Source organism: Mastomys coucha, unplaced genomic scaffold (assembly GCF_008632895.1).
Source record: "Mastomys coucha isolate ucsf_1 unplaced genomic scaffold, UCSF_Mcou_1 pScaffold22, whole genome shotgun sequence".
In the NCBI taxonomy this organism is placed as follows: domain Eukaryota; kingdom Metazoa; phylum Chordata; class Mammalia; order Rodentia; family Muridae; genus Mastomys; species Mastomys coucha.
The window spans coordinates 259,248,396-259,260,322 of record NW_022196905.1 but is presented as its reverse complement, the minus strand read 5'-3'; the positions used below and the strand labels follow the sequence as shown (position 1 = coordinate 259,260,322).

The 11,927-nt window shown below is 52.9% G+C and overlaps 1 long non-coding RNA gene across 1 annotated transcript; it reads right to left on the bottom strand.

Moving 5' to 3' along the window:
• Nucleotides 1–340: 340 nt before the first annotated feature.
• LOC116068124 lies at nucleotides 341–1,845 on the bottom strand. Its single transcript, XR_004109442.1, has 3 exons — nucleotides 1,681–1,845; nucleotides 838–960; nucleotides 341–494 (listed from the first exon to the last, which is right to left on the bottom strand). It is a non-coding gene; the product is annotated as an uncharacterized LOC116068124 (long non-coding RNA).
• Between the last annotated feature and the right edge of the window lie 10,082 nt (nucleotides 1,846–11,927).

The following is an 11,927-nucleotide window of genomic DNA, read 5'->3' as shown; positions in this document are numbered from 1 at the left end:
TCCCCACCCCAGGATTTGAGACCCTTACCCAGTCAAAGCAGCAGCTGATGAATGAGCTCCCAGCCCCACCCTGGGGCAGCCTCAGCAGGACTCAAGCACTCCCGTCTGGGCCAAATGGTGACCTGTCCTTCTAAAGAAAGATGCTTATCTCTCTCTGTCAGGAGACCCCAGGTAGCACAGACAGGCAGGAGCCTCCCCTGCTGCCCCTCGGGTGATCAGAGCCCACCCAGGCCTGTGTGCCAATGAGGGCAGCAAGAGACAGGGCCCTCACTTCAAACCATTGCCTCAGTGGTGGGAAAAGAAGATTGACCCTCTCAGATGAAAGACCGATACAAGCCTGGAAGGTTCTAAAAGAGACTGGTTGATCTGAAGCAAAACCACCTGCAAAATGGCCGAATGATTCATGGTAGAGTTTCAGGATCCAGGTGCATGGAGTGGGGTTTCCGGAGACTTCTGGCCTGGCGCTGTCTTCTCTCATTGCTGACAACAGCTGGCTACCAAGGAAACCGAGGCAGAGCCCGGAGCATCCTGAAGATGCCCAATGGGAAAGCCCATCCTCTGCTCACCTCAGCCCACAGCAGCCTCCTGCCTCCACCTCCACCATCCCACCCAATCCCAGAGCTAGAGCCACCCATTTGTTAATCCCCCCCCCAGGACCCAGATCTGCCCCCTCAGGCTGCCAGAAGGAAGCAGGACTGCAGGGTGGGGTAGTGACCAGGGGGACTGTCACAGGAGCTTCTCTTTGCAAGTGACCCATGCACTGAGCCACTCCAGGAGCATCCTTGTATTCCCAGGTCATGCCCCACCTCACCCCAGGCAACACCATCTTGACTCCACCTGGCGTGAAACTTGGCACAGAAGACCCACAGTGTACATTCGGCTTGGTGGCTGTTTGCTCTGAGCTGAGCTGGTGGGCACACTGGCCATGGCCTGTGGTGTCATAGCTGGATCACACTCCTCCTATGAAACACCATTGGTGTCAGGCAGGCAGCTTCCAGCTCCCATCTATGTGAGTCCTGTTGCTATGAGCCCTGTCCCTTCTGGTTTAGAGGTGACTAGCTGGTTACATTTCATTCCTTCCCAAGTACCCAGGATCTGCCCACTTTCTAGTCTAACCTACTAATAGTACAGATGAGAGCACAGAGTCTCAAGAAGGGAGAGAGACCAGCCCATGTGTGACCATGGTTGGTCACACAACAGCACTAGTATCCACTGCTCTCTCCCTCACCGGAACATGCCGGGAGCCACCGTGACCTGTGAACCGCGCCACCACCTTGGAGATTAAAACGCATATTTGCAGGTCTCACTTCAGACCATCTGATGTCAGATAGTTTTGACGGGGCCTTAGAATCAGCATTTTAGCCACACTGAGGGTGTTTGCTGGGCCCACTGCCTCAACGTTGTGCAGTCAGAGGACATACAGGTAATTCCTCTCTCTGCTCACTAGATGGAGCCAGAGCCCGGCAACAGAGACCCAGAAGCCCTTCCTTCATGTCAGAGGGTGTGGAGAGGTTGGGGGTGGGAGGACGGGGAGGAAGGGGTTCTGCCATGAGCAGGGAGGAGGGATTCAGCAGTGGGAGGAGAAGGGGTTCAGCCGTGGGGGTGAGGGGTTCACCGATGGGGGGAGGGGTGTAGCCGGGGGCAGAGGGCGCGCACACCCGGTTTCTATCTCTACGCTACCATCCACTGTATCCCCACGGAGCACTCAGTCTCCGTGATCCAGGATTCTCATCCAGAAGGCACAGCAGTTACACCCCAGCGGATTCGAGCCCAGACCTCAGCCTCCACACTGTACACTACGCAGTGTTAAACGTGAGTCTGTCTTCAGCAGGAGGCGTCGGAAGACTGGCACGTGGCTCACAAGCTCTGCCATCTCTCGGGGTTTGTGACACACAAACCAATGATGTGCCTGTAGGTGAGGCCGCTCTCTCAGGGGTCCGTAGAAGAGATACCCATGCTGTTGCTGCACTGTAAGACCCCAGTACGCCCGCCCCGTCACAGAGCATCTGCACAAACATCCAGGCAGCCCACGTGCTTAGCTGCTGTTGCCCTTTCCTGGCTGCATAGTATTCCCTCACGTGACTGCGGCACAGGATGCCTATCTTTTTGATGGACACTGGTGTCGTTTCCGGTGTTTGGTGACTGACTGCTGCAGGCTAAGCGGCTGTGAGCCTTTGTGTGTGAATCTTGTGGGAAGCACAAGCCCTCCTTTCTGTGAAGAAGAATTGCTAGTGCCCAGTATGCGTGATGTAGAATGACTTAAAATTTGTCAAGGGAGCCCTGCTCCTTAGCAAGTGGGGTTTCAGGACCCATCAAAGGAGGGCAGCTAGGAAAAAGAGGGGTGTAGCCCAGGATGGCCACAAACTTAGGCATCCTCCTGCCTCAGTGCTGTGATGATGAAACATCATGAGCAAAGCAACTTGGGGGAGGAAAGGGTTTGTTTAGTTCATGCTTCCGCATCACTGTCCATCATCAAAGGAGGTCAAGCAGGGCAGGAACCTGAAGATGGGAGCCAATTCAGAGGCAGTGCTGTGTGGCAGAGGAAGGCTGCTGAGCAGCTTGTTCAGCCCATGAGGCTGGATGTCTCAGTGGTCTTCACTATACACCAGAATCCCAGAGATTCACTGATGCCTATGAAGGGATGGGCTTCCAGCAAGGTGAGAGGGAGCAGGCAAAGAGCAAACTCTTCCTTCTCCTGTGTCCTCATACATGTCTGGATTAGAAGTGGATCTTCCCCCAGGCAGTAGTGGCGCGCGCCTTTAATCCCAGCACTTGGGAGGCAGAGGCAGGCAGATTTCTGAGTTCGAGGCCAGCCTGGGCTACAGAGTGAGTTCCAGGACAGCCAGGGCTACACAGAGAAACCCTGTCTCAAAAAAAAAGTGGATTTTCCTACTTCAAATTAATCAAAAAGGAAAAAACCCTGATTGAAGTGCCCTCCATCTTTGAATTCTAGATGATTCCAAATGTGGTCAGGTCCACTACACAGACTAGACATGATACTCTGCCTCTCAACTGCAGAGGTCTGTAGGCATGGGGATGTGCGCCACCACAGCCTTTGTTAGAGCTGGTTATGGTAACACACCTGGACCCTCCCCATAGTTCCTGTCTTGGTGCCAGCTGCATCCATGGAAGGCCTCACACAGATGGTCTTGGGCCTCAGACATGGAGGGAAACAGAGGAAGTGGGCGAGGACAGGAGGGGAGGTGTGAAGCATGCCAGGATGGCAGACACTTGGCCACAAGGTGGTTGGCAAACAGGAGGATGTTCGTGCCAGGCATACGGCCAACTGTATTGCTCTATGGTAGTGAGTGCGGAGGCAAGGCAGCCTCACAGGATCCGTGAACGTCATCCTCCTTCACTGCAGAAACATAATCAGTGGTCAGCAAAAGCTGCCTGTGAGAGTGATCTCAGGGATGGAAAGTAGAGAAGAGGTGAAAGACATGTCACAAAGAGAGAAGTGAATGTCACACACAGGGTAAGGTGAATGTCACACACACCACAAAGAAACACCACTCTGCCAGCCACCGGGGTCTGAGCCAAGGCTCTGTCCTCAAAGCTTCAGAGGCCCTGAAGAATGAGGGTTGCTCAGGATTTGGGATCAGTGGGTGATGGAGCAGTGGGAAGGTCTCAGCAGAGACTCTGCAGGCAAGACAGAGGAATAGACAGACACCAAGGACACAGTCTAGACTATGGCACCCACACAGGCCAGGGATAGAAGTGACTGAGGTATAACACCGAATAACAGTGCTACTGACAGAGAAGATGCAAAGGATGCTGAGCTCTCTCTCTCTCTCTCTCTCTCTCTCTCTCTCTCTCTCTCTCTCTCTCTCTCTCTCTCACACACACACACACACACACACACACACACCACCTCTAGCCCTGAGCCACCTCTGCTGTGAGGAGAAGCCCAAGGTCACCTCATGAAGCCCAAGGTCACCTCATGAAATGAAGCTGGTGCATTTAGCTGCTATGTGTCTCCATGACACACACAAAAAAAAAAAAAAAAAAAAAAAAAAAAAAAAAAAAAGAAAGAAAGAAAGAAAGAAAAAAAACTCAAATACCTCCACACATTGGTGTGAATGTCATCTGCAGCTGGGACATAAAATGAGAAGGAAGGGGGAAAAGGACTGGGAGGTGGACACGCACAAGTGCATTCTGGGAGGGACCTCCAGCATTGCTCCATCCACCTCCCCCCCCAACCTTAGAATGGAGAGACAGATTCGAAGGGCCCCTGTATTGACAGCTGCCAAAAGACTCAGTCCCTCTGTCCACACCCAGCCCGATAGTGTCGGTCCAGTGGTCAAGCCAGGCTTCTCACTTCGCCCAGTGACACCCACCCCACACCGTCATTTTCCTCTCACTTGCTGTGTAAAATTAACTCGGCTGTGGGTTTCAGGAACGCACACCTGTTGCCTCCTTCAGTGGCAAGAAAAAGAAACAGCAGGGGCTTTCCTGCCAGCCTGGGTGGGTGAGGGGCAGGCGGGGTGCAGGGTGGAGGGTTGCACCTCACTGTGGGGCAGGTCTCTGGAACATTTTCCATATGTCACATGTGTGCTGTGTCTCTCACACGTTGATCTCTGAGCTTCGTGCTGAACAAAAACAAAAACAAAACAAAAATGCAGACTCTAGGCATGGCTTAGCACATAGTGGGTCGCAATGATGCCCTCTGCACACAGTAGGTAGCAGCAGCACTGAGGAGAGAACCAGAGGAACAGGTGGCATCAGCCAGAATCCCTTTCTGTCGACATTGCAGACGACCAGATCAAAGCCAAAGCCCCTAAGTCTCCCTTGCCCCATGTCTCCTAACACATAGGTGGGTCTGTCTTTTCTCTCTTCCATGATCCCATGATATGTCACATGGGTGATATTAAGTTGCATTTCTGTAGATTAAAAAAAAAAACAAACCCACAATATTAACAGTGCCGGGTGCCGGGTGCTGCTGTTCCCGCTGGAAGCAGGAGGAACACTGGGAGTAGGGTTGAGTGGCTTTCTGCCCTCCATGTATTTATTGAAAGCTCCTACCTGTGGCATCACTGCCCCACTGTGCATGTAGGATGTGCCCAGCCCAAGCTGACCACCCACATGGAGATGGCAAGTCCCAGTGACCCCTGTGAGAGTTCCCAGGGAAAAATACCCAAGAACACAACTGTGGGGTCATTTGTTTGAGAGGCCCATCTCCTGGACTTCCTCCACAGGCCCCAGAGGCTGCACATCCAAGGTTAAGACAGTCAAGTAGCTGAGGAACCCCCAGGGAAGAGGAGAGCAGGGTGACCAGCAGGGGGCACTGCTGCCCTTGGCATCCTCCTAAGACTTCTGCTCAGACCACAGTCTTTCCAGCGAGGCACACAACCTGGATTTGGCCTGAGCCCCCAGTCAGGCTGGTGGTAGCGGTGGGGAAGGGGATCACAGGAATTAGCTGGGCAGAAAAGAGGTCTCTGCCTCCCAGCATCCCTCTCACCCCAGGAAATGAGACTGGTAAGGCACAGACCCTAGGGCCATCCCAGTGCCTGGGATAAGACTGTCCCCAGTACTCCCCAGCCTGTGCCCCCACCAAGCATCTGCCTGAGACTCACCCCATCTTTATGGCCTCACCCCAATATCATCTGGACTTTGAAACACACTGCCAGGGTCAGAGTGAAAATGAAAACGAAAAAGAAAAAGAAAGTTGGGCAAGAACTTGCTGTAGAGGCCAAGGCCAGCCGCCCCAGTTAGCTATCCCTTTATCCAACTTGATAAGCACTAATGATGACCAGGCTGGCTTGGAGGACAGCCCTGAGGACAGAGGTCAGAGGTCAGGCCCTTCTCCCCTTCCCTCCCCACCATGACAAAGAGCTCACCCATCACCTGTCACCCAACAGTTGATATGCACATCTGTGTCCTGGGGCATGTGAGCCAGGGGACCAACAACCATAAGGCCAGAGCCTCATGTGATGAGATCAACCCCATTCTCAACCCTCTGTCAGCAACACACAGTGGGTAACACTGAAGAAACTTAAAGTCCACACAGGAAGTCCAACCTCCACTTCGCTGGGCATTTCTCGGTGTTTTGGGTTGCTTTGTCTTTTTCAGTTTTAAACGGCAAGCAGCAACTGAGCAGCACTGCCTTGGACAAGGCCCTGATGACTCTCATTGTCTCTATTAATCTCACCTCTGGGCATGGTCAGGGCTACGGTCACAAGGCCAGGCATGGCGCCCCCACTCTCATTTGTGGAACCTCCACTCCACAAAGAAGAAAGGGGGAACCCGAAGCTCAGGAGCTCCCCCAGGTCACCTAGACATCTAGCTATGGGGGTACCTGCTTCTAGAACAAGATACAAGTTAGGGTTCAGGGTAGTGCCCACCCATCCACCCAACCACCTCCAGGATTGCTGGGCACCCTGGTATGGAGAAGGTTCTAGAAAATGCACGTTTTCTCCACTGTCCTCCAAGATAACTTCAGAGAGGACAGTGCCTTGGGGCTTTATGGCCCCCCATGAACGTGGGAGCTGAAGGTGTCCCCAGAGAGCAGAGGAGTATCCACATGCCCCATGTCAATGACAGGTGGCTGGCCTTCAATTTCATTCTTTTTCTGTTTTTTGTTTGTTTGTTTGTTTGTTTGTTTTTCAGACTCATCCCCCGTTACATTTGAATATTTTATCCTCAGACGTGAGCAAATACATTTCTCAAAGCCATGAGTCAGAGAGAAGAATGGCCCACATGAGCCATCCACATCCCAAAGCCACATGCACATGTCTGATGCTTTTCCTGGGGGTGGCATTGAGAGAGACTTTTCTAAGAAAAAAAAATCCTGCATTTCAAAGTGAGAACAGGAGAGCAGGGAGCCTTAGGAGCCCTGGTCTCCTGGGCAAACGGAAAGGATCAGGGTTGTTCAGCCCTGTCCCCAATGCCATACAACTGGGGTTCACTGTCTGTTGGCCCAGGAACAGAGAAAGGACTTATCCAGTGGTGAGATCTGTGTGAGGGGAGCCAGCCAGCCCCCGCAGTGTGCACACTGGGACAAAGACTCCAATTCTTCTGCTTAAGAGCCATGCGGTCTGTGTGAGCTGCCTCTCTCCACTGAGTCTAGAGTCGCTGAGAAAGGAACAGTGGAGGTAAAAAGCTCAGGCTGTGTAGGCCCCGTCAGTCACCTGCTTGCTAGGAGCAATTTCTCTGGAGAGGGGATCGGAGCTGTCCCCTCTCCGCCATGGGGACATTCGCTTCCTTTCTCCAGGCCTCAGCTTCTCTGGGACCAGGATGTAACAATACCATTTGCTCTTTGAGGCAGGTCCTCTGTGAGTGCAAACACTTGCTCATCCTCACAAGAGGCCAGTACCAATACGGAAACTGAGACAGGTCCTGTGGCGATGAGGAGTGGAGATGGGATTTGAATCTGCAGCTCAGACCCCAAGCTTCCAGCCAGCTGCTTCCTGGGGGCTTGGGTGGTGGGTTGCCTCCTGCATCGGGTTGGTTCACTAGGAACCAGATGTCAAGCCAGAGATATTACAGACAGGGGTGGGTTATGATAGGGTGACACACCATGCCACCTCTCCAAGACAGAAAGCAATGAATGTGTTTGTGGGGATAGTTTGCTCTTGATCTCTGCAGAAGATACTGGGAAAACCAGCCCCTTGCCTCTCTAGAGAGATAGAAAGAACAAAGGCGACAAGCCACTGGCCACAGGCCATCCAGCCTCAAGTCTGAATTCAGGGGCCTCATTTTCCTGAACTGACCTGGGCATTGGCTCCTGAATGAGACAGAATTCGGTCCTTTGCACACCCTGCCTCTGGGAGTGATTACTACCCAGAGCTTTGAAGACCTAAGAATGTCGTGTTATGCTACATGTACAGGATTGCCCCTGTGTTCCTAGGAAGGAAAAGAGCTAAGACTGTCATGGTATATCCATATAGTCCAGGGTTGCCCTTATACCTCCAGTGAGAAAACTCAGTCACAGGAATCCCTGGGGCTGGAGAGTAGCCACGAGTGGACCCCAGAACTGACCTGAGGATTCAAACATCATGACTGGCACTCATCCATGCAGAACCACAGTCACGTGTGTAATTCATTCCATATACATGCAACCGTAGCCAGCCAGCTTCAGGATGGACAGGGCTGTGCTGGAGACAGCCATCATGCCCACCCCACAGCCTGTGCCCCATTGCAGTGCCAGCCTACAGATTAGGAAGCTGAAACAGGTGCCACAGAAAAGCAGCTCTGAGGCACTGCTGAGCCAGCCCCAGTGGGGCCACAGAGCAGGGACCTCATCCTTCAGAGGGTCAGAGGGCCTGGCTTGTGGGGGCCTCAGTGGGGCAGCCACCCTGGGAACTGCATCAGACAAGACTATGAATATCGTATGATGGCTTCCTCCCTGCTCCTAGCTGCATCCTGTCTCCTACCTCGTCACTCAGTCCAAAGGTCAAGACCATTCCCAGTCCAGGGAGGACACTGGCCAGAAGGGTCAGGAGCCTCAACAGGCCAAAAGCAGAGGAGAGCAACAGGGGCATGGGTAGGAGCATGGGCACTCGGCTGGCAGTACTGCCCTTGGCATTCTAGGCTTAGCCCTACATCTGCCATCTTTCTCAGGTGCTGTGTGACCTCAGACAACTGACTCTGCCTCTCTCAACTTTAGGCTCTGCCTCTGAACACCGAGACAGAACAAACTCATGGGAATGAGGCTCCCACACAGTCTGGTGCTCAGAATAGAGCCCAGTGTGCAGCAAGAACTGATTAATGACGGTTATTCCCTTGTCCCTCCCAACACAGGGCCACATGTGCCTCCCTGCCCCACACAGCCACACGACCCGCCACCTCTCTGCCTGTGCCAAGCAGAGCCAGCCAGGCAGCTAGGACAACACCAGGGTAGGTCCCTATTGCTCAACTTCAGTGCTATGCCTGGGGCTCAACGGTCAGGACCTGCTGCTGGAGCCCAGGCCTCGCCACCGGCCTCTGGCGGCCACAGGCTTTTAATATTTTAGAGAAGTTGCCTGCAGCCCACTTCCTCTCCCTCAGATTCGTCCTCTGTGGGGTGGGTTCTGATCCCCAGTGTTCCCAGCTTCTTAGGGGGCCACACAAGGTCACAGGGGGCACTGACGCAGCCAGCAGGGGCTACCAATCCACCGTCAGGGCTCACATTAGTGCCCGGGCCACTTGCTTAGATGAGAGCCTCCTGCAGGCCTGTGACTCCACACCAATGCCCTGCTTGCTTTTTCTACCACCTCCATCTTCCCTTTGTGAAGTTGGTCAGCCTGACCACCTGACAAGCCAAAGGTCTTTCTATCTGCAGGGAACGTGTCCCCACCCCTAAACAAGTGAGACAGGATGTCCTTCACCCACTCCGAGCCACACAGGCAGGCCCGTGTGATGGTTTCATCTGCTGGTGTGGAAAGAAGACAACCTTCTTCTCAAAGCCTCCCACTTCCAAACTCAAAAACCCACTGAGCTACGGGCCCCACACAGCCTTCTCCAGTTTGAGCAATGGCTTGGGAACGGTTCAGCGAAGGGTGGGCCAAAGGCTTAGGGACTCAGCCACATGGTGTGCCTGGACATGACTTAGCCCTCAGGAAGTGCAAGCTGACCTCAGTCTCACAGAGGGTTCAGCCCTGCTCGGGAGTGAGGCCGGGTATGAAGTAGGGTGTGTATTGGGGGGGGGGCTGTTTTCTCTATTCTCCTAAACGCATTGGGTCCCTACTGCAGGCCCAGCACAGCCCCTTGGAGAGAACGCATACGTGCCCTCCCACAGTTCTAGGGCTCAGAAACCCCACACTCACCTTACTGGTCTCAGTCTAGCTATGGGCAGACTCAGTTGTCTCCAGAACATGGGGGCAGAGCCACGGCCCTGGTTTCTGTAACCTGTGCTCCCTGCCTCCACCTTCCAAGCCCACACTAGGGCATCCTCTAGTCCTTCTCTGACTCTGCCCTACCAGCTTATATGAGAGATCTATAATAACATCAATCCAGGATACTCTCCTTCTGAGGCCTGCACATAACCATGTCTGTGGCCGGCACCTTTGAGCAGGGACATCTTTGAGAGTTGGGGGAGCATTATTCTGCTAACCACACTTACTAATCAGGAAACTTACAGGTCCTCTCCAACATCTCCCCCTCTCTAACGTTTGAGTGTTTGAGTGGTGGTGGAGGTGACGGTGGTGATCATCTCGGCAGTGCTTGTAACGGTGGTGAGGGTGTGGATGATGCCAGTGATAATGGTGGTACTAGTGGCAGTGGTAGTGATGATGGTGATGGTGGTGGTTGTGATGAAGTGGAGGAGGAGGAGGAGGAGGAGGAAGAGGATGGTGGTAATGTGGCAGTGATGATGACAGTGATGATGGTGGTGGTAGTGATGAAGATGAGGCTGGCACATCCCCATCCTCTTGGGGTGTATTGGGAGCACTCAGTATATGTCTAGTCATACAGCTGACTGGACACAGCCCATGCCACATATGTGAGTCTGCAGCATATAAACATAGACTATGACAGTCCTCCATGGGCCTTCAAAGGAAACCATGTTTCCATCAATGTCAGTTGTGTGTGCAGTGGGGTCTCCTGCTGGGGAGTCGGGGTGGGTAGACTGAGTCACGTCAGCTCACGATCCCATCATTCTATCCCAAAGCCTTCCGGCTTCTTGCACACAACAAGCTCTTTTCATCCGAAGGCCATCTTCTGGCTCTTTCCTGTTGGCATTTGCCCATTCCTTCCCCCAGCCTCCAGACTGATACTGCTTGAGGCTCTGAATTCTGAGAGGGTGGCCATGTGGAATTTAGCACCATGTAAAATACAAGAACATGAGAGTTCATTGGCCAAGAGCTGGAGCAACAGCCAACTTGTTAAGAGCTCCTAGTGCTCCTGCGAAGGACCTAACTTTGGCTCCTCAAACCCCTGTAAGGCACAGGCAGCATATCACGGAACAGTATGTGCCTCTCACCATACTGTTAAATGACATTGATCCTGCAATCATCAAAAGCCAAGATTCTAATCTCATAGTAAAGATTCAGAGAGGCAGTCCCGGCTGCCAGGTCAGACAGATGGCACATGACTTGGTACTCTGGCCTCTACCAAGCATACTGCTCCCTTAGCATCTAGATGGCCAGCCATGGGGTGGTGGTGGAGCCCTCCTTAAATCCCAGCACTCAGGAGGCAGAGGCAGGCAGATCTCTGAGTTAGAGACAAGCCTGGTCTACAAGTTAGTTCCAGGACATCCAGGGCTACACAGAGAAACCCTGTCTTGGATAAGCAAAAAACAAACAAACAACAAACACAAACAAACAAACAAACAGAAACAGAGAGATAGAAAAAAGGAAAAGAAAAAAAAAAGAAAAAAGAAACAAGGTACTCTTCCAAGGCCCTATGCAATTTGGTTCCCAACAGCGTAGCAGGACACTGGGCCAGCAGAGTGATCTCTGCATGGCTGTCAGTTCAGGATGAAGCACAGTCTGTTAATTTAGTTAACACGGTTGTGCATAGGGAGCAAAGGTTACCCTCAACAGTGTTCTTCAGGACCTTAGGAGACAGGGTCCCCCTGCTGAACCTGACTAACCAATCAGGCCATCAAGCCCCCGAGTCCTCCTGTCTCTGTCTCGACAGATTGTAAGGATGCCTTACTACACCTCCTCCCTCTCACCTGGATTCTAGAGAGCAAACTCAGGTCTTTGTGTTCACTGGTAAGCATTTGGGGAGCTAAGCCATCTCTCCAGCCACAGGCCTAGATCTGAACCTCACACAGAGTCAGCACATTTACCAGACACACAGGCCTGGCCTGCGCTTCTGCCTTCCAAAGAAGATTAAAAATCTGCATCTACACTGAAACTTTTCCAAGGTGGAGGTGGAGGGGGAAGGGAAGGGGGGAACCCTCCGAGTGTTCAGCAAGTGACTCTCAGCAGGGATGCAGGCTGGACAGGGGGGCATGAAGATCTCTGTCAGCGGTGGAGCAGGGACATGGGTCTCTAAGACTCACC